At 33.8% G+C, this 27,162-nt stretch overlaps 1 protein-coding gene and 1 non-coding gene across 2 annotated transcripts in view; one reads left to right on the top strand and one right to left on the bottom strand.

Annotated features, from left to right (window-relative positions):
- EYS (eyes shut homolog) overlaps positions 1 to 27,162 on the bottom strand; it is a 2,025,572-nt gene that overhangs the window by 822,249 nt on the left and 1,176,161 nt on the right.
- LOC135268588 (small nucleolar RNA U13) lies at positions 11,878 to 11,981 on the top strand. Its single transcript, XR_010336892.1, has one exon. It is a non-coding gene; the product is annotated as a small nucleolar RNA U13 (small nucleolar RNA).

Genomic DNA, 27,162 nt, shown 5'->3' with positions numbered 1-27,162 from the left:
AGGAAATAGCTACAACAAATTCAAAAAATAGATATAGAGATTTACTGAATATTTCCACAGTTAACAAATGTTCTCAAATTTGAAACAGAAACATATTTAAGTGATAGCTCCCGGGCTCAATATATGGCCAAGTTCTATTGTCTGTTTTAAATAACAACTAAAACAGGAATAGAAAAATGGTATGAGTAAATCAAAATGGAAATTTATAACCCAAACCTAGGGGCTTTCTTCTGTTTCTTTTTATTTAATGCTTTTAATAAAATAATACCTGCAGGTCAACTTCTGCAAATAATAAAATTCAGGTTTTTAGCAGTCCTAACAGGATTTCAGAGGCTTTCTTATTTCCCTGACTATATACACTTTGAAACACTTCATTGTTCACACGATTATTCTTCATATCTTGATATCTTAAGTGAACAAGCTGTTTTTCTTTTGCTAAAACAAAATGTTTTTGAACTATGGGTACAATTCAATGAAATGTGACTGAAATAAATGCTTAGGGTAAATTAAGAAATTTATGTTTATTATTTTAGTATTTCCTACACAAAAAATAACATATAGTAAACACATCTTATTTTATACATGATATTTAATAAGGAACTATAAATAAAAAATAAAATTTAAAGGAAAATCAAAGTATATGTTTTTGTTGTACAACATTTTACCTATAGCATCAATAGAAAATATAGAAATTTTTGAAATTTTTTTTTTTTTGGTTGGTTGTTTTGCCCATTGGTTCATGAGATTTTTTTTTAAATAGATTTATTTTACTTTAGGTGCATACTATAACTGGCATTTCTCCCCATGTTATCCCTCCCCAGCCCCCCTCCCTCCCACTCCCCATTGTCTCTCCCCTACCCTCTACAACTGTCCCCTGTGTGTGATGCTCCTCTCCCTGAGTCCACGTGTTCCCATTGTTCAACACCCACCTATGAGTGAGAACATATGGTGCTTGGCTTTCTGTTCTTGTGTCAGTTTGCTGAGAATGATGGTTTCCAGATTCATCCAAATCCCTACAAAGGACACGAACTCATTTTTTATGGTTGCATAGTATTCAATGGTGTATATGTACCACATTTTCTTTGTCCAGTCTATCATTGATGGGCATTTGGGTTGGTTCCAGGTCTTTGCTATTGTACACAGGGCTGCAATGAACATACATGTGCATGTGTCTTTATAGTAGAATGATTTATAGTTCTTTGGGTATATACCCAATAGTGGGATTGCTTGAGAAATCACCACACTGTCTTCCACAATGGTTGAACTAACTTACACTCCCACCAACTGTGTAAGAGTGTTCCTATTTCTCCACATCCTCTCCCACATCTGTTGTCTCCAGATTTTTTAACTATTGCCATTCTAACTGGTGTTAGATGACATCTCAGTGTGGTTTTGATAGGCATTTCTCTAATGACCAGTGATGATGAAAATTTTAAATGTAAAGACAAGGGAAAAAGATAAATCACAGGAGAGTACCAATTTACTTAAAAGTTATTATTTAGAGAAAAACATTGTTTGCTTAAAAATTGAGAATTCTTTCATTTGAAGCATCATATACAAGACAGATTTCTATATATATCACATATATGTGGATATACGTATACATAAACTCACATAACCACTGTCCTAGAGTATGTAGAAAATTAGTTCATATGGTCAAATATGAATTCAGCTACAACATATCAGCAATTTGAATGCCTCTAAGAAATAATCTGGAATACATTTTTCCAAAATTTGAAAAATGATTGCTGTATATTTCATGTTCCTCCAGTTTTTTACTTTTACCACTCTCATTCACACATTGACAGGTATTCTTGTATTATTCCTCCCCGAATCTTCTCCCCTACATCATTTATCTACCAGGGACTTCTCAGTCCTCTTTTAGCTTCTGCATCTTTGCATGTTCCTTTATCCTCTTTTCTGTTACAATCTCTTATTACATAGCCTCCTTTATGGCTCTCAATCCCAGGGTTCTTCTATTCTTTTTCTCCCTCATGACCTCATCCACTTCTTTAGAGCCAGTAGCCTAGTAGATGGCTCTTTCCAGATGTTCCACATGGATTCCAATTCATGTGGCAACATTTAATCATTATCTCTCTCCTGGAATGTGTTTTGTTTTCAATTTTTTACCTTAGCTTATGGCAAATATTGAACTAGTCATTCACGTTAAAAATCTGAAAGTCATTCATTTTTTCTTCCCATTACTTATTTAGTACTAAGCACTTTTACTTTGAATGCTGTGTTAAAAATGTCTCCTCCCACCAATCTCAGCCACCTTAGTCAGCCCTTAACAACTTTAATTACTCCTGGGTAATTACTCCTGGGAGATTCAATGAGGAAATAACTGCTACCAGTCACCTTTTACTTTGCCTTCTTCATTCCATCTGTGTGCTGTCAGTATACAGAACCTTCTAGAGTAATATTCTGATTATGCTACAGATTTGGTGACAATTTTACAACACTGCTTTATCAAATTTGTTCTATTGATAATTATTGGAGTTACCCTAAAAATTATTCTATCATCAAATAGATAAGGAAATTTGTGTAAAACAACAATAAATAATTTTCTTATACTACAATGTTTCTTTCCTAGAGCAAGATATTCAATAGTATACAGAGATTTTGAAATTATTAGATCCTAAAAAGGTTTCCATTATTTTTCAGATTTATTTATTCTCCCATAAACCACCATACAGAAACAGTGTTCCCTAGGACACATTATGGAAAAATTATTTCAGGATTAAATCTGACATGCTTTGTATGTACAAAGAAAGCACTGAACAAAGTAACATGCCTACCTCTTTGTGTCCTACTTATGTACATCATTCAATGGCCTGGCCTTGACAAACTTTATAGTTCTCCAAATATGTCACAACTTTTTCTTCTTTGCTTAGAATGTTTGACTTCCTTATTAACAGTCTATTGACTGTCTGTGTATTATGAAATACCAATTTGTACACAATCTTAATTCTTGATCATATCTTCATATATCCCTCCGTTCATTATCCAATTTATACCATTCTCCCAGACTTAATTGTGAAGATGAGAACCAGATTAATCATCTTTTTTAATCCATATACTCTAGTGGAGTCCCAAGAACATTGACATTAAATAAATGCTTATTAAGTAAATGACTCAAGTCTAATTCAACATTTAACAAACATTTCTTATGTGCCACCTACTATAAAGATTAAAAGATGAATGATGCTTTTCTTATGAGGATAATTACAGTATCTATTTTATGAGATTGTTTTATTAATTAAATGACTGTAAAGCATTTAGAACACTGCTTGATATATTATCAGTACTAGATGAGATTTTGTTAAAACGAAATTTTAAAAAAGGAATACTACAGCTCAGCTGTCAAGGAGCTTACAAATCTAAAGCAGAAAATAAGTTTGCAGAGTTGCTGATTGTGCCAAGCAGAACAGGTTAAGTACTATAAAGTTTTGAAATGTATGAAATGAAGATGCAGAAATAAATTTCAGCAGAAAGAATTCAGATGGAATCTAAGAATCCAACGTTAGTGAAGAAAAATATTCTTTAAGTAGAAGGCCAGCTTCAGAGTGGCTGGTCACTTGAAATCTGTGCATGGATATTTCTCCTATTGAGGAGAAGCAGCAAGAAGTATTCAACCTTAATATCCAAGTCATTTTTGTTTTCAGTCCATGTTTAACATTGAACTAAATTCTATTATTATTTTACTTAAGTCATATGCAAAACAGCCTTTTAGTATAGTGATTTTTAGTAAAGTGACTGCTTCAATGTAGTTATCGGATACTGATAAGTAAAATAACCATGAATTTTTAAAACTTTAACCAAATGCATTGTTTCAGACATTTACATAGTAAAAGTACTAAAATATCTAGGATTTTCATTAAATGTTTAATGAACAGGAGATTTAGCAAGTGAAAAGAATAGATATTATATAACTGAAATAAAAAAAATTACCTTTATTTCTCTATTCCTCTTTCTAGACTGATACTCTTATATGTTTATATCTGCAGGAGTGTTCCTAGAGTTATGAAATATATTAAAATTTTGTTTGGTAACAGATATTTTCCAGAAATTATAAAATTAGAAAATAAACATATATCCCATAGTGTTATCATTTTTTACAAATATAGAATTGATTTAATAACTTAGAGATTTATAACATCATATTATTATGGCATTTTCTTTATTTTTCCAAGTTAAGAAGCATCATTTGGTATACAAATGTTAACTAATGACTTTGGTTTTGTTTTTGTGTTTGCTTGTTTTTTACCCTTTTTAGTGACAAGCTATTAGGGATTTAAAAACCCTTGATTATTAAGCTTCTAATAATCTTGAAAAACAACACCTGGTTAGGGAGGAAGGAGTCTAAAAATATCTCATTAAGATAATACAATCATTTGGTCACCTGCTTTTTAAAATTTTCTTCAAAATGAAGCAGAATCACAGCACACAGACTCCAAAGGCTAAAAGCAAGTACATCCTTTCCAAATCTAATTAGTCCAAAATTTGCCACAAGAAATGTATTCTACTTATATTCATTTTCTGAACAATCTCTGCCACTTTCGAGTTCTTCTGATATTCCACCTCTAACCTTTGATATACCTGTAAAATTGAAGAGATTGCCACACTATTTTGTGATTAAGGGCAATTTCAAAACTAAATTGAGTTCTCATGTTACAGAAGAAGAACGTATCTAAAGTAGTCAAGAAACAAGAGAAATTAGAAAGTTTTACGTGAGACAGCTCTCATATTTTTAAATATAGTGTACCACTTTCTGAAGATACAATAAAATGCGACCCATGGTCTAAAGAAGAAACAGTCAATTGGATTCAGTTGCTAGAATCATCATATAGGGATTCTTAAACAACTATGAGTAACACACTAAAAGATCTAAAGAAGAAAAGGGGACAATATGCACAAAGACACGGTACGTCAACAGAGATTGAAACTTGAAAAAATTCATATTATAAATGAAGAATCTATTTGAAGGGTTTAAAGATTAAAAACCATGAGGAAGATCAGTGAATCTAAAGGCTTTCCACAGTAATTGTCTAAATCAACACGAAGAAAAAATTTGTTTAAAAAAGTTCAGAGCATATGATAGCTGTAGAATAATGACAAATAGCCTCTCACACATAATTAGAGCTAGAGATGGAGAAATAAGAAAGAGTGGAGCAAAATAATTACTTGGAAAAGTATGTAGTAATAATTTTCTAAAATTGATGAGAAGCATAAATCTTTATTTCGGAGAAGCTCAGCAAATTACAAGCAAGATAAAGTCAAAGAATAAATTATCTAGGTATATTAAAATCAAACTTCTAAGAAGCAAAGAAAAACAGAAAAATTTAAAGCAGCAGGGTGGATATATCACATTATGGCATCAATGATAAGAATGACAAATGACTTAAGAAACACTAGGGCCAGAAGACATGGGAACAGAATCTTTAAAATGCTAGGAAAAACTCTGTTAAGGATTCTTTACCTATATCTATGTTTTTCAAAAAGAAAGGAGAAATAAAAACACTTTTTAGGCAGAATAAAAGCTGAGATAATTTGCCCTTAGCATATTTACAATATAAAAAGTTCTAAAAATACTTGTTCAAGCTAATGGAATATTATATCAGACAAAAAACTAGAGCTCTAGAGAAAAACCTAGAACCCAAAAAGGTAAAAATGTCATTAAACACAAAGAACATTCTTTATAACACATATATACACAAACATAACTACGTATGCACATACATATGCATATATATAATTAAAATAATATTAAAAATGTTTGATCAGTTAAAATAAATCTAATAATGTATTACAGGGTTTATATTACATTCAGAAGTAAAATATATGACAAGAGGACAAAGAGAAGTCAGAATATACAAAACTAATCTACAGTATTAGAAATCACAGAGTGGTTGGGGCAGGGGTGAGTTAATTAGAAAAGTGGACAAGAAATCGTTCTGCTATAATGGGAATATTTTCTCTTTTGTTTCTTGTGTTCTATGGGCATATAAAATTCTAAAAAATCATCAAACCTAAACTCTTAGATCTATACATTGCAAATTATAAAAATAATATTAAAAAATAAAAATTGAATGCATATGAATTTATCATGATGATCACATTTATTTTCTTCTTTCTTGTTTTGGTTTCAAGGCATTTAAATTGGCTACTAAACTTTACTTTTTAATTTAAATTTTTACTTTTCTTGGTTTTCTTTACCAAATTTTCTAAAATGAATCTGTGTTACCAGAGAACATAATCTGTTCTATGTAAAACAAATAACTAAATAAATAAAATAATAGCATTGCCTCAACAAGAAGAAATCTTGTTTCTCACTAACATCTTTCAGTTTATATTAATCATTCAGTAAATAAGCTAAAGTAAACCAAAACTCTTAGATTTTTTTCTGTATTTCTCTTGCCCTTTTGCTCTCTTTCTGCTCCTCTGATGATTATGTATTTTCTTGTCATTATTGCTATTCTTCCTATTTCTCTTTCTTTTAGTTTGACTTCTAATCTTTGGCCTGAAAATAGTTTTTCATCTGGTTTCATCAACCAGTACTAAAATTTTGCTCTTCCAATTAATTATTTTGCAACTTTGTTAGCCCTAATTTTGATACAACAAATTTTATATCCCAACACATTGCTTAATTCAACACATTTTGAGGAAAGTAAATGATACTATCTTTTTTTTCAATGGACAGTCATCAGGAAATTAGCCAGTAGTGAGCTAGTGATATAGGCAAACTGACATGTAATATGACTGTTTAGGCCTTTCCAGACATCCAGTCTGCACACAAAAGTGCATGTACACACACACACACACAAACACACACACATACACACCCCGCCTATATTTTTCTTAGTATATCTACTAAACTTCCTCTTTGGTATTGCCTGGCCTTGCTCATTGTCGTAGTTTGAGATGCAGCTCGTTCCACTTAGTTTTATTCTTGCATCTGCCCTGCTGATTCTCCTGCTTTCCCAACGTTTATGTGAGCTGGTATTTTTAGTCCCCTTTTCTTTGCACCCCAAACTCACAAACTCCCAAACTGTCTTGGAATATTTTTGACCAATATTGAACTAAAATTATTTTTAAGCCTGTGAATTAGAATTTTCAAAATCTGACTTTAAGGCTTTAGAATACTACTGTTTCTCTTACCTTCAGATAAATATACTTCTAAAATAACTATGAAATAATAAATATACAAATCTTACTATGGCAAACCAGGCATTAAGTAACTCAAGTTGAAGAACAGAATAACATATATTTTGGATACTGATTTGTTATATTTTTGACCAATACTGACCAAAAATTATTTTTAAGTCTGAGAATTAGAATTTTCAAAATCTGACTTTAGGCCTTAGAATTCTACTGTTTCTCTTACCTTCTGATTAATATGTTCCAAAAATAATTATGTAATAATAAACGAACAAATCTCACTATGTCAAACCAGGCATTGAGTAACCCTAGTCGAAGAACAGAATAACATATTTTGGATACTGAATTGTTATATTCAAAATAACCTTAAGTCCATAATCACAAATTTAAAATCAGTCAGGCACAGTGGCTTAATCCTATAATCACAGCAGTTTGGGAGACTGAGGCAGGAGAATCACTTAAGCCCAGGAGTTTGAAACCATCCTGGGCAACATAGTGAGAGACCTCATCTCTATCAAAAATTTTAAAAAATCAGCCAGTGTGGTGATATGTGCCTGTACTCTCAGCTACTTGGGAGGCTGAGGTGGGAGGATTTCTTGAGCCTGGGAGGTCAAGGCTGAAGTGAGCCATGATCATGCCCACTGCATTTCAGTTCGGGCAACAGAGACTGACCCTGTCTCAAAAAAAAAAAAATAAAAAATTCAAATCCATTTATATCCATTAAAACATTAATGGATTAAAATGATTTTTCTGTAGCTTTTAGGGGAGTATGATATCTTAAGTACTTAACTATTTTTTGTCATTTTAACTTATTAAAATGTCAATTAAGTTCAAGAACACTGATGGTTATAGTTGTTTGTCATTGTTTCTGAGGCCTCTGTTCTGTTCCATTGGTCTACATCTCTGTTTTGGTACCACTATCATGCTGTTTTGAGTACAGTAGCCTCGTAATATAGTTTGAAGTCAGATAGCATGATGCCTCCAGGTCTTTTTTTTTTTTTTTTTTTTTTTTTTGCTTAGGATTGTCTTGGCTATGGGAGCTCTTTTTTGGTTCCACATGAAGTTTAAGGTAGTTTTTTTTCCCAAATCTGTGAAGAAAATCATTGGTAGCTTGATGGGGATAGCACTGACTCTATAAATTACTTTGGGCAGTAGGGCCATTTTCACAATATTGATTCTTCTTAACCATGACCATAGTTTTTCCATCTGTTTCTTTCTTATTTCCTTGAGCAGTGGTTTGCAGTTCTCCTTCAAGAGGTCCTTCACATTTCTTGTTAGTTGTATTCCTAGGTATTTTATTCTCTTTGTAGCAAACTGTGAATGGGAGTGCACTCATGATTTGGCTTTCTATTTGTCTATTATTGGTATATAGGAATGCTTGTGATTTTTGCACATTGATTTTGTATTCCGAGACTTTGCTGAAGTTGCTTATTAGCTTATGGAGATTTGGGGCTGAGACAATGGGGTTTTCTAAATATACAATCATGTCCCTGCAAACAGGGACAATTTGACGTCCTCTTTTCCTATTTGAATATCCTTTATTTCTTTCTCTTGCCTGAGGGCCCTAGCCAGAACTTCCAATACTATGTTGAATAGGAATGGTGAGAGAGGGTATTCTTGTCTTGTACCAGTTTTCAAAGGGAATGCTTCCAGTTTCTGCACATTCAGCATGATATTGACTGTGGGTTTGTCATTAAATAGCTCTTATTATTTTGAGATACGATTCATCAATACCTAGTTTATTGAGAGTTTTTGGCATAAAGCGCTGTTGAATTTTATTGAAGGCCTTTTATGCATCTATTGAGATAATCACGTGGTTTTTGTCTTTGGTTCTGTTTATGTGATGGATTATGTTTATAGATTTGTGGATGTTGAACCAGTCTTGCATCCCTGGGATGAAGCTGACTTGATCGTGATGGATAAGCTTTTTGATGTACTGTTGGATTTAGTTTGCCAGTATTTTACTGAAGAATTTCACATCAGTGTTCATTATGGATATTGGCCTGAATTTTGTGTGTGTGTGTCTCTGCCAGGATTTGGTATCAGGATGATATTGGTCTCATAAAATGAGTTAGGGAGGATTCTCTCTTTTTGTATTGTTTGGAATAGTTTCGGAAGGAATGATACTAGCTCCTCTTTAACCTCTGATAGAATTCGTCTGTGAACATGTTTGGTCCTGGACTTTTTTTGGTTGGTAAGCTATTACTTGCTGCCTCCACTTCTAACCTTGTTATTGGTCTATTAAGGATTTCAAATTCTTCCTGATCTTTGACAAATCAGACAAAAACAAGCAATGGGGAAAGGATTCCCTATTTAATAAATGGTGCTGGGAAAACTGGCTAGCCATATGCAGAAAGCTCAAACTGGATCCCTTTCTTACACCTTATACAAAAGTTAACTTGAGATGAATTAAAGATTTAAACATGAGGCCTAAAACTTTAGAAGAAACATCATAAAAACTCTAGAAGAAAACTGATGCAATACCATTCAGGACATAGGCATGAGCAAAGACTTCATGACTAAAACACCAAAAGCAATGGCAACAAAAGCCAAGATAGACAAATGGGGCCTAATTAAACTTAAGAGCTTCTGCACAGTAACAGCAACTATCAATAAAGTGAAGCAGCAACCAACAGAATGGGAAAAAATTTTGCTATCTATCAATCTGACAAACGGGTAATATCCACAATCTATGGAGAACTTAAATTTACAAGAAAAAAACAACTCATCAAAAAGTGGGCAAAGGCTATGAACAGACACTTTTCAAAAGAAGACATTTATGCAGCCAACAAACATGAAAAAATGCTCATCATCATTGGTAATTAGAGAAATGCAAATCAAAACTACATTGAGATACCATCTCATGCAAATTAGAATGGTGATCATTAAAAAGTCTGGAGAGAACAGATGCTGGACAGGATGTGGAAAAACAGGAACACTTCTACACTGTTGGTGGGAGTGTAAATTCAACCATTGTAGAAGACAGTGTGGCGATTCCAAGGATCTAGAAATAGAAATTCCATTTGACCCAGCAATCCCATTAGTGAGTATATACCCAAAGAATTATAAATCATTCTATTATAAAGACACACGCACATGTATGTTTATTGTGGCACTGTTCACAATAGCAAAGACTTGGAACCAACCCAAATGCCCATCAACGATAGACTGGATTTTAAAAACGTGGCACATATACACCATGAAATACTATATAGCTGTAAAAAAGGATGAGTTCATGTCCTTTGCAGGGACATGGATGACACAGAAAACCATCATTCTCAGCAAACTGACACAAGAACAGAAAACCAAACACTGCATAAGTGGGTACTGAGCAATGAGAACCTACGAACACAGGGAGTAGATCACACACTGGGTCCTGGTTGTGGGGATAGGAGAGGAATAGCAGGGGGTGGGTGAACATGGGCGGGATAGCATTAGGAGAAATACCTAATGTAGATGACAGGGTGATGGATGCAGCAAACCACTACCAGGGCACGTGTACACCTATATAACAAACCTGCACAATCTGCACATGTACCCCAGAACTTAAAGCATAGTAAATAAATTAAAAAGTTCAAGAACATTGATATAAAATATTATCTTAACCTTAGCCTAAGTTAAGTCTTGTATTATTATTTTAATCATTTTACAACTTCTGTAAGGCTTAGTTTTATTTTTAATTCATTGTTTCATTAAACTCACTGATGAGAATACAAATTTTAAAGAAGTTTGTTTTCTAATATATCAGCTATATGTTAAGTATAATTTTAGTATTTATTTTTATATAACTATAATATGTTAAAAATCATGAAAAAGTAAATTCTAGGATTTTTATTCATATGTTTTTGATAAGAAAAACTGTATTAACTAATGATAAATAATTTATTAATCTGTATGAATAAACTTATTTTATCTGCCGTACTGTTACCTGCTTCAGGAAAACAAATAAAAGGAAAAATCAAGTAAAACAAAGGGAACAAAAAGGGAAAATAAAAAAGACCTTCCTAATAAACTGTGTAACAGAGATCATTCACCTTAACTGTCAGCAGGAACTCCAGAAGAAGTCATTTATTCAGTGATGGTAACTTCACAACATTATGATGAGAATTATAGGTAATCTTTATTGCAGGGTTCAACACTGAACCTCAGCTTGAGTTGAGTCAGTGCATTTGAGTACCAAAATAAATAACTGTAACATTTTGAAATGTCTGCATATCACCAACATATGCACTGGTTTTTCATTTAAAAAATCTACCATTTTTCCAAATTAATCTTTGTATTTTCTCCCCCAAATCTGGGTAATGCATAGGGCTACATCCTAATTGTTTGAAAAGTGAATGGAACCATTCATATGTATCTCTACAAATAGAAGAGAAATTTTAATAAAAGAAAGATAAATAGTATTTACCATTTGGCTGATAATGTAAATGTCATGCAATGTCCTTAGCTGAAGACCTGTACTTATTAACAAATATATATATATATTTACATTTATTTCTTTACATATACAAAAATATAACTTTTTTGTAAATAAGTGTAACTCTTTAGCCAAGCAGGTTACATGATTTTTAATTTAATACATTATTTTGTCCAAGAGTCTTTTTTCCTCAATTAATATACATTTGTTTATATATCAGAGCCAAATTTATATGTCTCTTTGTAAAATTTAACACATGGATAAATAAATACATTATCACTCTTAAAAATGTGGCAGTTTTGATCCTTTTGTAGTTCATAAGCATGATGATTGGGTGTTCACACGCTTGTGTGAGATGTGCCACCCTTTAACCTTGTAACGACATCGGCACATTACCCATCAGACCTGAACTTAAAATAAAAAAATAAAATAAAATAAAAAATAAAAATAAATAAAAAGTGGCAGTTTAAACTTCCATTTTGTTGATTCCTATTTCTTTGGCAGTAAAGCATGTATTTTTAGTCATACGGCTTTTCTCTCAAAATGTATTACCATAATATTTAACTTTGCCTTTTATAGCTTCTCTAAGTTACCCACTGGACTTCCATTTAATGCATAATCTGTTTTGTAGAGTGCACCTAAGTATTTTTTAGAGACCGCATGATGAGTGCTTAGTTGTTCCTAAGTTTTTCTAACAATTTTGTTATTTTAACTTTCTTTTCTTGTTCTTAACCCTCTTAACTAATGAATCTATCACAAATAGGAATGAAACTTCCTATTTGTGATAGACTCATTGTTTTGTTTCTGACTTTACATTGCTACCACCTCTGGGGTAACATTTTTTTAAAAAATGTATTTTTTATTTATAAAGCAAATAGAAGTTGAGCTAACTATGAATGAGAACATGATTTCATTAAATGTTTGAGGAATATATTTTATCGAGTAAGAGATCCCAGGCACAATTCTGGGTAACTAAAATATTGGCTTTAGTCACATAGGATAAGACGTTTAATAAATGTCTATACCATAGGTGTAAAGATTAAATAAGCTACTAAGCGTATATCTAGGGTGCATAAAAAATTATTCAGGAAACTTTTGGCAAAAGAATATTATCCAGCATCAGATTTATGAGGATAAAGAAAATATAAAAATTTTGGCTGGTACTTATGATAATATGGTCTAATGGAACCGAACTTTCATTTAAGCTTGAGGTATGTTGATATAATACCTAATGGTTATCAAATTTTTGTGTCCAGGGATAAATGATTTAGACACATTAGTTTATTCTTCATTAGGAGAAAAATATATTACTTAAAATCTATTGATAATTAAAGTTGAATAACTTTGAATAATTGTAATAGATTCCTGAATTGATCATTGATATTTTCTTACTGGAGCCAGAAATAGGAAAATTCTTTAATTGGTAAGGTATACGCAATTAATCTTTTATAAAGATGGCTTTCAAGGTTATTCAGAACTGTATAGTGTTTTGCTTTTCATAATATCCACGCCCTTAAATCATATTCTGTAAGCTTGAGATTATTCCTTCTATTAGGTCGAGATTTTGTAAACTTCAAGGATTCATTATCCTGCTATAGTAAAGAATACATTTGAAAGGCCAGTGGTGATAGTATTTTTCACCCAGATAACAATACTAATAAATTATTTACTAAGTACACTTACTGTATCCAAGGACTGCAATAAATGCTCAGCACGCATCTCCTTTAACTATCATGAAAAAAATCTATAATGGGTTTTAATTATAACCATATCACAGATTTTTTTAAATGAGGCTTAGACAACCTAAAGAAATTCCCATTAACAAATGGCTAGTAAGCAGTAGAACTACTATTATAAAACAGATCCGTTTGAACTCAAAAAGCCATGTTCTTTCTACACTACCAGAAATAACATATCTAGTAATTGTGCTGCTAACCTTTTATGATGCTCATGCCTGCTGAGCCCAGATGTGCTCTAAATTAGTGCTCTTGTGTTCAAATGAATCACCTGAGAATCGTGTTAAAACACAGACTGTCATATAAGCGGAATCATACAGTAATTGTCTTTTGTGACTGGCTTATCTCACTTAGCATAATGTCCTCAAGTTCTGTGCATGTTGCAGTTGTTGTTTAATGGGTATAGATTTTCAGTTTTGCAAGATGAAAAAATTTTGGAGACTGACTGCATGACATTATGAATATACTTAACACTACAGAACGTCATACTTAAAAATTAAGTTAGTACATTTTATGTTATATGTGCTTAACCACAGGTTTTAAAAGTAGAGTCTTAGTGGGGCACAGTGGCTCCCGTCTGTAATATAAGCATTTTGGGAGCCCCAGGCAGGAGGATAGCTTGAGAACAGGAGTTTTACAGCAGCCTGGGCAACATAGCAATACCCTGTTTCTACAAAAATAAAAATAAAATAATCATCTGTGTGTGGCAGTGCACATCTGTATGACTAGTTACTCGGGAGGCTGAGGTGGGAGGACAGCTTGAGCCTGGGAGGTTGATGCTGTCGAGCTGATTGTACCATTGCACTCCAGCTTAGGCAACTGAGTGAGACCCTGTCTTAAAGAAAACAAAAATACAAAACAAAGAAGCAGATTCTCATTTGGTGGGTCTCGGGTGAGCCCAAGGTGACGCTGACGCTGGTTCATAAGCACCCTTTGCCATGAAAGGGTATAGATATTTTCTCAAGGGAGACCTCTAAGAAACCGCTGCCGTTTGCTTTGAATTAGCATGTAAGATACTGATGAAATCTATTGAGTTTCGGCTCTCTACCGTATTTCTTTCCAACTAACATGCATGTCCTCATTCACACTAGTAAAACAGTTGAGCGAAAAGTGCCCAATGCTTCTGATGCCCTTCAATTCCCTAGACAGTTCAGACTCTAATAATGTCTTTGGCCTTGGAAGCATTTTTGTCTTAAACTTCTAAAATAATTGTGTCCTGAAATATCTTTTGTGATGATATTTGTTGAAAAGTTTCCTCCTATCCTGACAGCTGAGAAGAGAGGAACCATTTCCAAGCTGCTACTACGTATCAAAGAGCTTGTCTTTTCAGCTTCACTGACAAGTTGAATGATTTTCCGGAGTCTGAGAAACTATCAGGCAAGATCTTTTCCAGATAAAAAGCCGCTGTCAGCTGCCTGCAGCTGAGGAAGCAACTTTAAATCCTGTGGGGAGAATTTTTATTGCAACCTCAATCCCAGGTTCCAGCTTCTGTTTTACATCCTTTTTTGGCTTGACTGCTCAAGTATCTCACCAAACCTGAGCAGGACCTATGGGTCTCACCTTCACACTGCCAATCTCAAAGTTTTCTCCTGAGGAAACCGTGCTAACAGCCACTTGTTCAGAGGAGCAACGTAAGGTGATTATTTATACATTATATATTAATGCTTTGTAGCGCCACCTTCACTGATATATGATAAAGCCAATAGAAATTGATACTGAAGTTCATCTACAGGTTTCTCCTTCTCTCTCTCCTCTCTCTCTCCCCTTCCTTCCTTCCTTTTCTTCCTTCCTTTCTTTCCTTCTGAGATGGAGTTTAGGTCTGTCACCCAGGCCAGAGTACAGTGGCATGACCTCAGCTTACTGCAACTTCTGCTTCCTGGGTTCAAGTGATTCTTCTGCCTCAGCCTCCTGAGTAGCTGGGATCACAGGCATGCACCACCACACCTGGGTAATTTTTGTATTTTTAGTAGAGACAGGGTTTTGCCATGTTAGCTAGGCTGGTTGAGAACTCCTGACCTCAGGTGATTTGTCTGTCTCGGCCTCCCATAATACTGGGATTACAGGCATCAGCCACCATGCCTGGCCTACAGGTTCTTCTAATATGTAATTGAAGTGTCCTGACATGACAATTTTATATTACATGGCAATGTGCTATGCCAATAATATCTTCTGATTTGGGAAGTGAATGTGATTCAAAGAGAATTAACAGGAAAGCAGAGAATCAAGAGATGCCTTCTACTAAGAAAATTATTCCCAGAGCTGCACTGACCTTGAAACCCATCTGTTGATTCATGGATGTTGAGCTTATTTTTCTTTAACTTTCCATGTGTCTTTTCCATGTATCTGCATCAATTGGAATAATCCTGAGTTCATCTCGATTTCTTGGAAACAAAATGCCTAAACATCAAATTAGTTTTGCCCATTGATCAAGCCTTAATAAATCTTACAGATTTTGGTCTTGACCAACGGTATAATCTCCACTCCATCAATGACTGGCCAGAGCTGTCTCTGGACTCTGGAGAGACTCTGGAGGGGTCAGGTCAGGCCTATTAAGTTATCTTTACAGTTTTCATGGCACCTGTACTCAAGGGCAGCTATGTTTTGTATTTAGAAATACCTCATTTTCAAGAAAAGACACTTGTTTTCATTATTCCTATCATAGGTCCCAACAGCATTAAAAAAGTAAATAAATCTTCTTAGCTAACAAAAGGCTAATCTTGAGATTTTCTAAATTTACCTCTTTCTCCTACTTATTTGCTTAGGGAAAGAGCGGTCATCTAACTCTTCAAACTGTATCCCACCACTATTGTGCTCTTAACTCATATTTCTGATTTGTCAATTAGGAATTCCTTCCTGTCTGTTTCATTTTGTTTTCAGAAGCCTCAAACATACCATATTTTCTATTCTTTCTTCACATATTACTGGTGTGTACTTTCCCTTCCCTTTCGTACTTGTTTTCTATTCTTTCAACATTGCCATTCACCTTCCTATTCCATTGATATTTCAGAAAAGGTTCTTTTTTCATTTCTGCTATTTATTATCATGTGGCTTACTTCATCCTACTGAGGCATAATTTAAACATTTGTAAATGGGTATTAAAAATGTCTGCATTTCCTACTTTGCATAGATTTGTGAGAATGAAAGATGGTCCTACACATGGAGGTGTTTTGTAGTTACAAAGTTTTACATATTATCTAGAGAACTATCCTGCTTTCATTTTATTATTTTTTTCTTTTTTTTAAAGATGGGGTTTCACCATGTTGGTCAGGCTGGTCTTAAACTCCTGACCTCAGGTCATCCACCCGCCTTGGCCTCCAAAGTGCTTGGATTACAGGCATGAGCCACTGCACCCGGCCTTCCTGCTTTCATTTTATACAGTCAGAAACAAGATACTAAACGGGGAAGAGCTCTCAGACAGACCTTTGCATTTAAAAATGTGGTTCATCATTTATATTTATTTAGTCACACACCATTTTAAAAAATGTCATTACTTTTGTATCTGTAAAATATATATTGTTTTTGAACCTGAACTCGCAGTTTGTTAAAATGCAAAGATAAAGAGAAATCAAAAGCTCTGAATATTAGTTGTCAAAAATAATAAAATAGTCCACCTCTGAATTTTGATGAGCAAATCAACATGTTCAGTTTTCCATCAAGAAAGAAAAATAGCTGTGTCGCTTGAATACGTTTTTTTCATTTATATTATTACGTTAATATTGCTGTGACAGTCACCTTTATGACTTAATCTATGTAAACATCATCTAACAAAATGTAACTGAGAACTGCGTTTCATGATTACCAAATTATTTTTCTGCCTATTTAGAAGTTCTAGTATTACCAGTACACATAGTTTATATACTTCTTTCCTTAGGGAGGAAAAACTTCTCAATTATATTGTTTATTAGCTGAGACATAAACGCTAGCATTTACCTGAATATGAAGCTTTTGGATAAAGAAGACATACAGTTTAGTGGGAATTTTGGGCGCCTAAGATTTACTGCCAGATACTCTTGTTAACTTGATTTGGTCTACAGTTACTGTGAAAGTAGGTTTTTAGCCTTGTCCTCTTTGCCATTCTAAAATTGACATTAAAGCAGTGCTCAATTTTACATTTAAGATGAATAAAGTATGATTATAAAGGAACATATATAAAATGACCAAAAATAATTAATAATCTGATGTGGACTATTCACACAGATCAGACACCTAAGAAATAGGCTAGATGAACATCCTTCATAAAAGAAAAGCTAGCACCTATATTTTTAGGGAGGATATGATAATAGGGACCACAGAGCAATTTCCTTGAGAATGATTTTACTGCAAATTTTAGAAGAGGTTCTAATGCAAGATCTGTTTCATTTCTTATTTTCAATCTTACTAAGAAACTCCTGTATTTGCAATTATATACCAAAACAAATAAATATATTATGTACAAGTAACACTATGTCCTAGGAAATTAATATCTTAGTTTAAAAGGAAATGCTGTTATGTAGCTCTATAATTGAGTTACATAATTTCCACGTTTGAGTAGGTGTTGGCTTTCACCAGTCCTTGTCCTTTGAAGTCCAGCACCTGACATATCACCACAAAGAACAGGTAACTTATTATTTTTTATTGCCATTAATTTAGAGCTTTAAGTTTCAAAGAAGAATTATAAGTCACCACAATATCTGGAGCTTTTTAAGTTTCATTTTCCCCTTTGACTGCGTGAGATTATCTAAATCATCAGAGATGAGAAAAGAATCATGAAATAGCATTCATAATTAATTATGGAAAAAACAGACTTTAAAAAACACAGTATTAAAATGCAAGCCAATTTTCTTAATGGCTTATTTATTTCAGACAGGATTTGCCTATATTATAGTTAATTAAAGAAATTGACTTTTTCCTAGATTTATAATGATTTTATTTATAGAAAAAAACTAATTGGACAAATTTTCCTTGGAACTACAAATATTCTTAAAATTTAAAATTCAAAAGATATTTGTGGTATTATAAATTCAGATTATGTTTTATTTAAAATGTTGCTACAGCTGAAAATGGCTTAAAGGGTCTATTATAAAATGTTTGCTATTAAAATTAATACAATTAATGTATTCTAGTTGTATTAATGAAGAGCACTAAAAAAACTTTACAAAATATTATTTGTAAATAAACATTTGTAATCAAGAATTTTGGAAACTTAAAAATCCACTTCACTTACACACTAGTTATTGGACTTTGAGGTACAGAGAATAAAATAATTTATCAGTTTCCTATCCTGTGAGTATTATCCCTCTTATATTCATATGAAAACTAAAGTCTAGAGAGACTAAGAGATCTAAGGTGTCACAAAGAGAAAGCTGTAGCCTTAGTATTCAAACTTTATACTCCCCGCTCTAAAATGCTACATTTTCCTTGGTAAGCACATAATCTCTTACAGAGATTCAGATTACTTAATTTCTTATTCATAGCTATAATATATTGAATGTACAAAACATATGTCCTAGGAATTATTATATATGAAACTGTGTTTAAAATACTGTTAACTTCCATTGCTTAATAGGTTGAATTGTTTTGGATGGTTCACCAGTCCTAAAGCTCTTACTGCCATTTGGGTTTCTGAGACAAAACCACAGCCTTCCCTTTGATTTGAGAATTTTTCTTTTTAATCTGTACACTTGCTGAGAGAATACAATTTGGAATACGTTTACATAAATAGGTTCAATAGCGAATGTAGTTGCACTTTGACTATTTCAGCCTAGGCGCAACTAGGGAAAATAAGCATTGCAACTAAGTGAATTCAGATCAAAGATTTGGTTAAGGTGGTAAAAAAGGTGCTGAGGACCAATGAGGACAGAGTAAAAGAACCTATATATTAGGAATTTCAGGAAACCATCTACCACTCCTAGAATAGAGAGAGAGAGGAAAATTGTGGTGTTATCTGAAGCAGCACCAGTCCCTGAAGAGAGCTGAGTCACAGTGGGCCAGTTTCGTGGGAGTTGGAAACATGGAGGACATGTAGCCACTTTAAGAATAGCTGCTCGCATGCCTGTAGTCCCAGCTACTCGGGAGGCTGAGGCAGGAGAACTGCTTGAACCCAGGAGGCAGAGGGTGCGGTGAGTTGAGATCATGCCACTGCACTCCAGCCTGAGTAACAAGAGCGAAACTCCATCTCAAAAAAAAAACCAAAAAACAAAAAACAAAAAAACAAAGAATAGCTGCTAAGGCGGAGTAAGAGGAAAAATACCTGAGTTTCTTTCTCCCTACTGTTGCCAGTTTCTGGAGGCTGACTCAGCTAGAATTCAGGTAATATGGGATCCAGGGAAACAGCACCTACAGTGGTCAACCTTCTTAATATATGATCACTAGAGGAGAAGCGCTCAAATCATCTTATTCATTTTATCAAATGAGGTTCTTACTTCTGACAAAGTACTAGGTACTCAACAGCTACAAAACCTACCCTTCAAAGGCAGAAACATCACCTTACACTTAGTTATTGGGGATACCCATGCTAATATTCCTTCAAAGCAGATTCTCACACTGAGACACTCATGCACTCAATATGTAAAACCTGATCTCCACTCTGCCTCACCATATCATAAGCAAAGGATCTCAAGTGAAGAAACAAAAACTGACATGCTCCTGGAAGATGCCAATGGTACTGCTATAATTATTTGTAAAACAATGCAACCAGTATTATAGAATTCATCTGTGTTTCTCAATATTTCAGTTGATTTTTGTGTCACATTTCTTTTTCTATCACAATTTTAATAATAAGCAGCTGCTCCATCCACTTCCACAGGAGGAAGATTAAGTGTGACATGGCTAAGTAAAGGCAATGCTAATTAATGATGTGGTCAATTCTTCTACGGCAATTATACACCTTTTTATATTCTGGGATAAACTTCTTCTGCCCACTCATAAATTTTTATTTCCTTCTCCTCTAGTTTTATGGTTAAATTCATGGAAAATAAAACTTTTCAGAAGGTAGCTGACTTTGCATATGATTTCAAACTTACAAACAGAAAATATCCAATATACACTTCTAACTCCTTCCTACAACACATGAAATCTTTGTTTTAATACTGCTTTTACTTCTAATAGTAATTACTCAAACTGTACAGAAACAGAAATTTCTCAAGTGCTTAGCAGAAAAGCCTTTCTAGAGTAGCATCACACTTCTGCTTTCTATTTTTAGGCAACTACAAATATATTGTGAATTTGGAAAATAACATACAATTTAAATATATGTATATGCAGTAACTTCCTAATAAATTGATTTAAATTTATCTGATTTTAGGTGAATAAAAAATAAAGGGTTGGAGAGTATCTTTTTAAAAGTCAGAGGAATCCAACAGCCAATTGTAGATGTGAAGGGTAGGAGGAGTATTTGATTTGAGGAGACTTAGTGGCTGTTGCTGCACATCTGATTACTTTGCCTATTCTTCTGACTACTGGGGTGTCAAATCAATTCAGAAAAATAATCTGGAAACTGCAAACCAAAAATAACATTCTAAGCACCCCTGATCAACTGAATAGACCCCTCTTCTCAGCCAAATGCATTTTTTTTTTTGAGACAGAGTGTTGCTCCGTTGCCCAGGGTAGAGTGCAGTGCTGCAATCATGGCTCACTGCAACCTCGGCCTCCTGGGTTTAAGCTACTCTCCTGCTTCAGCCCTCTGAATAGCAAGGACCACAGGCAACTGCCACCATGCCCAGCTGATTTTTGCATTTTTAGTAGAGACAGAGTTCCACCATATTGGACAGGCTGGTCTCAAATTCCTGACATCAAGTGATTCGCACACCTCAGCCTCCCAAAGTACTGGGATTACAGGCATGAGCCAATGTGCCTGGCCATCAGCCAATTGCATTCTAAAGCAAACCAGAAACACTAGTTCAGGCCATGATGGGAATAGGTGGACAGATATGTCTCATACCCCTTTCTTCTGTTAGAATAATATGGACACAGCCGGCCAGCATTAACATTAAAACAGAAATCTTAAGACTGACAGAACAGACCGTAGCAATAAGATACCTACATGACAGCAGGTTCTGAAAGAAATTGAAGTATTAATATATTATCCCAAATATATTTATCTGACATATTTTTTAATGGCCCTGTAAAGCTATCTCTTGTGGGGGAAAAATCTACATTCTGTAGAGAATCTCCTTCCCTTTTCAGGTGTTTTTACTGATCTGGAGAGAAATTAACAGAGTCTGAAACATCATAAAGTCTGAAAAGAAACATTTACAATGTCTCTCTCTGAAGCCTGCTACCTGGAGGCTTCATCTGGATAATAAAACCTGGGTCTCTATAGCCCTTGATTTTAACACTCCCTTCTGTTGATTCCAGACCTTTAGATACATTCTTTTAACCAATTGCCAATCAGAAAACTGAATTCCGCTGGGCGAGGTGGCACACGCCTGTAGTCCCAGCACTTTGGGAGACCAAGGCCGGGAGATCAGGAAGTCAGGAATTGGAGACCAGCCTGGCCAACATGGTGAGGCTCTCTAAAGATACAAAAAATTAGCCGGGCGTGGTGATGTGCACCTATAATCCCCAGCAACTCCGGAGACTGAGGCAGGAGAATCATTTAAATCCAGCAGGAGGAGGTTGCAGTGAGCCAAGACCTCGCCATTGCACTCCAGTGTGGGCGACAGGGAGAGACTCTGTCTCAAAAAAAAAAATCTGAATTCACCTATGACCTGGAAGTTCCCTCCCCACCCACTTCAAGAAGTCCCGACTTTCTGCACGGATTTGATTAATGTACATATTACGTGTATTGACTGATGTCTTATGTCTATATTAAAATGTGAGAAAAACAAAAAAAGCTGTAGCCCAATCATCTTGGGCACATGGTCTCAGGATCTCGTGGAGCTGTGTCATGAGGACAAGGTCACTCATATTTTGCTCAGAATAAACCTCCAAATATCTTACAGAATTTGACTCTTTTTGTGAACAAAACGTAAAGCATTAAAGGAAATTAGCCAGCAATATAGTTAATTATCATAAGCATAGTAAGTGATTTTATTTTTCCTTTCAACACTTATTAATACCTTACATCAAATTTAGTTTTACACTGACAGGATTATATTCCTTCTTTAACGTTTTCTATTTAAAGTATGCAATGTATTACGGAGGTTACTACCTACTTCAACCATAGAAGGTCCATCCTTTAAACTCCACAGGCTTGTAGCACATGTATATCTGAGAATTATTAGTGAAAAGCTTGCTTTAACAGTTTTAGAAAAGAAAATCAAAAACATCTGTGACTTTTGTTTGACCCATAGGCAGTTACAAGGCAAATGTGCATACTCCTCTAGCAATCACTATAGCAACAAGCAAGTCATTGCTTTAAATAGCATAAGGTGCCTTTGTTGAAATCATTTCAAGTATCCTGAGTTAGCTCTGTGTCAACAAAGCACTCATAGGTCTTAGATTCCTTAATGGGGGTTCTTTTAAAAAATAAATTACAGCTTTGTAACTGTTCATTTTAAATTTCAGAAAAATGCAGATACACCAAAGAAAATATATTCTCCAATTATGAAGAAATAATTGGCAAAATAGTATCATTTCCATATTCCTAATAATTTTTCCTCTACATATACTGTTTGTATTTCTTATTTCTATTTCTTATTACTGTAAGACTTTAAGCCAGTGCTGCGTCACTTGTTTTTCATTGCCTTCCTACAATTATCTTATACAGATACATAAGACTCACTTTTAAAATAATATTTTCTGTGGTAAGATTATGAAATGGCATCAAAGGGAATCACACAATGGATTTTTTATTTTATTCCTGAAACACGTTTGTAGATTCCATTTAATTAGCATACATTGAAAGATACTTAGTGGTTTTTTTTGGCATCAGACAAGGTGAAAACTCAACTTTCAAATAGCTATAGTCCCTGGCTTCTTATTTTCATCTTTTCCAAATAAAACAAAACCCTACTTATGCATTTAAATTGTAATGCCATTACATTTTCTGCTATACCATAGAAATAACTCTAAATGCTAAAATGTATAAAGAGGAAAATGCTGATAGTGTTCCAATTTGTTTCATTTTCAATTTGAAGGAAAACAGTATGTGTCTTCTGGGGTGAAGGAATGAGTCAATTAGGTATAGAAGAATTGGCATAACTATATATTACACTAAAAATTCTAAATAACAATGACAAATTAGATAATTATTAATAAGTAGATAATTTAAACCCTGAAAAACCAAAGACCTTGAATAGTTAACATGTAAGGGACTTTCAGAAACATAAACATAAATGTAAGCCAAGGAAACAAACAACTGAATGAAGAAATAACCTGTGGAATAGGAAAAAATGTTTGCAAATCATACATTCAATAAGGGGCTATTGAAAATACATAAAAACTTGAAAAATTTAACAGTAAGGAAACAAATGACCCAACCAAAAAATGGGAAACGTCTATTCATTTCTCAAAAGAAGACATACAAATGGACGAGTATGTGAAAAAATAATCAATGTTACTAATCATCCGATAAATGAAAATTAAAACCACCATTAGTTATGTCTCCTTACTGCTGTTAGAATGGCTATTACCAAAAAGACAAAAGTAGCAAGCCTTGGAGAGAATGTGGAAATAGGGAATCCTTGCACATTATTAATGAGAATGTAAATAATTATAGGCATTACGAAAATATGGAAATTCCTCAAAAATTAAAAATAGCATTACCATATGCTCCAGCAATCCCTCTTCTTAGTATATATCCAAAGGAAAGGAAGTCAGTATGTCAAAAGGATATCTCTCCTTTCATCTTTATTGCAACACTACTCACAATAGCCAAGATATGGAATCAACCTAGGTGTCTATCAACAGAAAAATGAACAGTCATATAAATATGTACATCTGTTAGACACACACACACACACACACACACACACACACACACCCCCACCCCTTATAAAGAAAGGAAATCCTATTGTTTTCCTATAACATAGATTAACCTTGAGAATACTATATTAAGTGAAATAAGTCAGGCACAGAAAGACAGATAATCACACAATTTTACTTATATATTTTGAATCTTTGGAAGGGTAGAGGGAAGAAATGGTTATCAGAGACTTACGGGGGTGTGGAGAAGCGAGGAAATGTTGGACAAAAGATACCAAATTTTATTCAGCTGGAAGAAATAAGAGACCTAATGTACAACACGGTGACTATAGTTAATAACAATGCATTGCAGTGGCTCACGCCTGTAATCCCAGCACTTTGGGAAGCCGAGGCGGGTGGATCACGAGGTCAAGAGATTGAGACCATCCTGGTCAACATGATGAAACCCCGTCTCTACTAAAAATACAAAAAATTAGCTGGGCATGGTGGCGTGCGCCTGTAGTCCTAGCTACTCGAGAGGCTGAGGAAGGAGAATAGCTTGAACCCAGGAGGCGGAGGTTGTAGTGAGCCAAGATAGTGCCATTGCACTCCAGCCTGGGTAACAAGAGTGAAACTCAGTCTCAAAAAAAATAAATAAATAAATAAGCCCGGGCGCGGTGGCTCACGCCTATAATCCCAGCACTTTGGGAGGCCGAGGCGGGTGGATCACGAGGTCAAGAGATCGAGACTATCCTGGTCAACATGGTGAAACCCCGTCTCTACTAAAAATACAAAAATTAGCTGGGCATGGTGGCGCGCGCCTGTAGTCCTAGCTACTCGGGAGACTGAGGCAGGAGCATTGCTTGAACCCAGGAGGTGGAGGTTGCAGTGAGCCGAGATCGCGCCACTGCACTCCAGCCTGGGCGGCAAGAGTGAAACTCCATCTCAAAAAAAAAAAAAAAAAAAAAAAAATATATATATATATATATATATAAATATATAAATAACAATGCATTGTACTCTTGAAAATTGCCAAGAGAGAATATTTTGATTGTTATTACCACAAAAAAGTGAGGTAATGCATGTATTAATGATCTTAACAAAGCCATTCCACAATGTACAAATATTTTGAAATATCATGTTGTATACAATAAAAATAATTTGTAAATTAAAAAATGAATTAAAAAATACATGTACGAAAAGGAAATACAGATGGCAAACACGCATGTAAAAAGATATTCAAAGTCATTTTTATAATAATGAAAATGATCAATCAGGGCACTTGGGATATCATTTACCTTAAATATTAGTCCTTTCTTTAGGCTAGGAACATTTGAATCACACATTACATGAATGCATTAAATTATCACATGTATGATGAAAATATGTACATCTATTATATATCATTTCTTTTGAAAAGTGAAATCTAAAATAATACTGTACACACCACAAAAAATAAAAAATAAAACAAAAACAAAAGTAGACATTAAAAACAGCTGAAAAGTGCAATCTAAAATAATACCGAAAACACCCTAAGACTAGCAAAAATTAAAAAACAAATACAGACAAAAAGTGCTGACAAGGATGTAGAGAAGCTGGAACTCTCACATAATGCTAGTGAGAATGCAATGGTACAGTCAATTTGGAAGACAATTTGAAAGTTTCTTTTGTATTCAAACATACACTTAACAACTGCGAAATTTCACTTTTGTGTTTACTCATGATAAATAATTTGTCTTCACAAAGACATGTGCATAAATGTTTATAGCAATGTTATTCAAAATTGACAAGAACGGAAACTAAATTTTTATTATGTGGAGAATAGATTAAAAAGTATGGTATATTCAGACAATAGAATGTTATTTAACAACCAAAATGAATGAACTATGGGTACATGCATCAGTGTAGACAATTCTCAGAAGCAATGTGATACGTGAAAGAAGTCAGACACAGAAGGTATGTAGTATATGGTCCCATGTACATGATATTTGAGGAGAGAAGAGTCTATCAGGACAGAAATACTATCAGTGGTTTTTGAGGATCCAGAGTTTGATGGTGGGTTATTGACTACAAAGAGGCATGAGGGGACTTTTTCAGATAATGGACATATTTCATATTTTGATTATATGCAAACTATGTATCTATCTAAATTAAATTGTATATATATAAGGGTTGAATTTTACTGTATAAAAATTATATCTCAATAGACTTAATTAAAAAAAATTCTCAGGAAGATTAAGGAGGAAATTATATCCATGAATAAAAGAACAAGGCATTGCAGAAGAAGAATAGGCAGCTGTGAAACACGGGTGATGGAGAATAAATACTTGAAGTAAAATTTACAAAACTTTTTCAGAATTGAAGACATAGATCTTTATATTGATCTGTTATCACTGAAAGACAAGGACAATGAAAACTAAGTAAATAAAAAGAATGACAGTAGTAAAATTGCAGAACATGAAGAACAAAAATATATTTTTCAATACTACTATTAACAAAGACAGGTGATACTGATGATTTTACATTACATATGGAGAAGTCAGAAAAGGAACATTTTCTAAGAGAAAAATAACTACAATGTACAATTATTTGCTCAACTAAGCTCACAATAAGTAGAAAAATAATACCTTTTTTAAATATAAAAATAAAACAATTTTACTGTCAAATAGATCTTTCTAAAAGAACTCCTAAAGAATTCAGTTTAGCAAGAAGAGAAATACAAATAGAGGGAGTGAAGTTGATGCTAGAAGCAAGACTGTGATTACAAGTTTGGAGACTTGGCATATTCATATCTTTTAAAACTCTATTCATTTGGTTGTTTCTAATATTAAAATATATAAAAACTACTTCATTCTCCAAAACTTGTTTTTTAAAATATATTGTAAGAGAAAATTACTGAATTGTCAATCTCATTTTTCAAATAAGAGTCTTTTTTCTTTTATTTAAAGTAACAGTGTTGGTTATTTTCAGTTACAACAATGTTGTATAGTCTAGTCACTCTAGAAATGTATTTTTAAAAAGGTTAAA

The sequence above is a fragment of the Aotus nancymaae genome, unplaced genomic scaffold (assembly GCF_030222135.1).
Source record: "Aotus nancymaae isolate 86718 unplaced genomic scaffold, 86718_ANA_hifiasm-v0.15.2.pri h1tg000040l, whole genome shotgun sequence".
Classification (NCBI taxonomy): domain Eukaryota; kingdom Metazoa; phylum Chordata; class Mammalia; order Primates; family Aotidae; genus Aotus; species Aotus nancymaae.
This window is presented reverse-complemented; position numbering and strand designations above follow the sequence as displayed.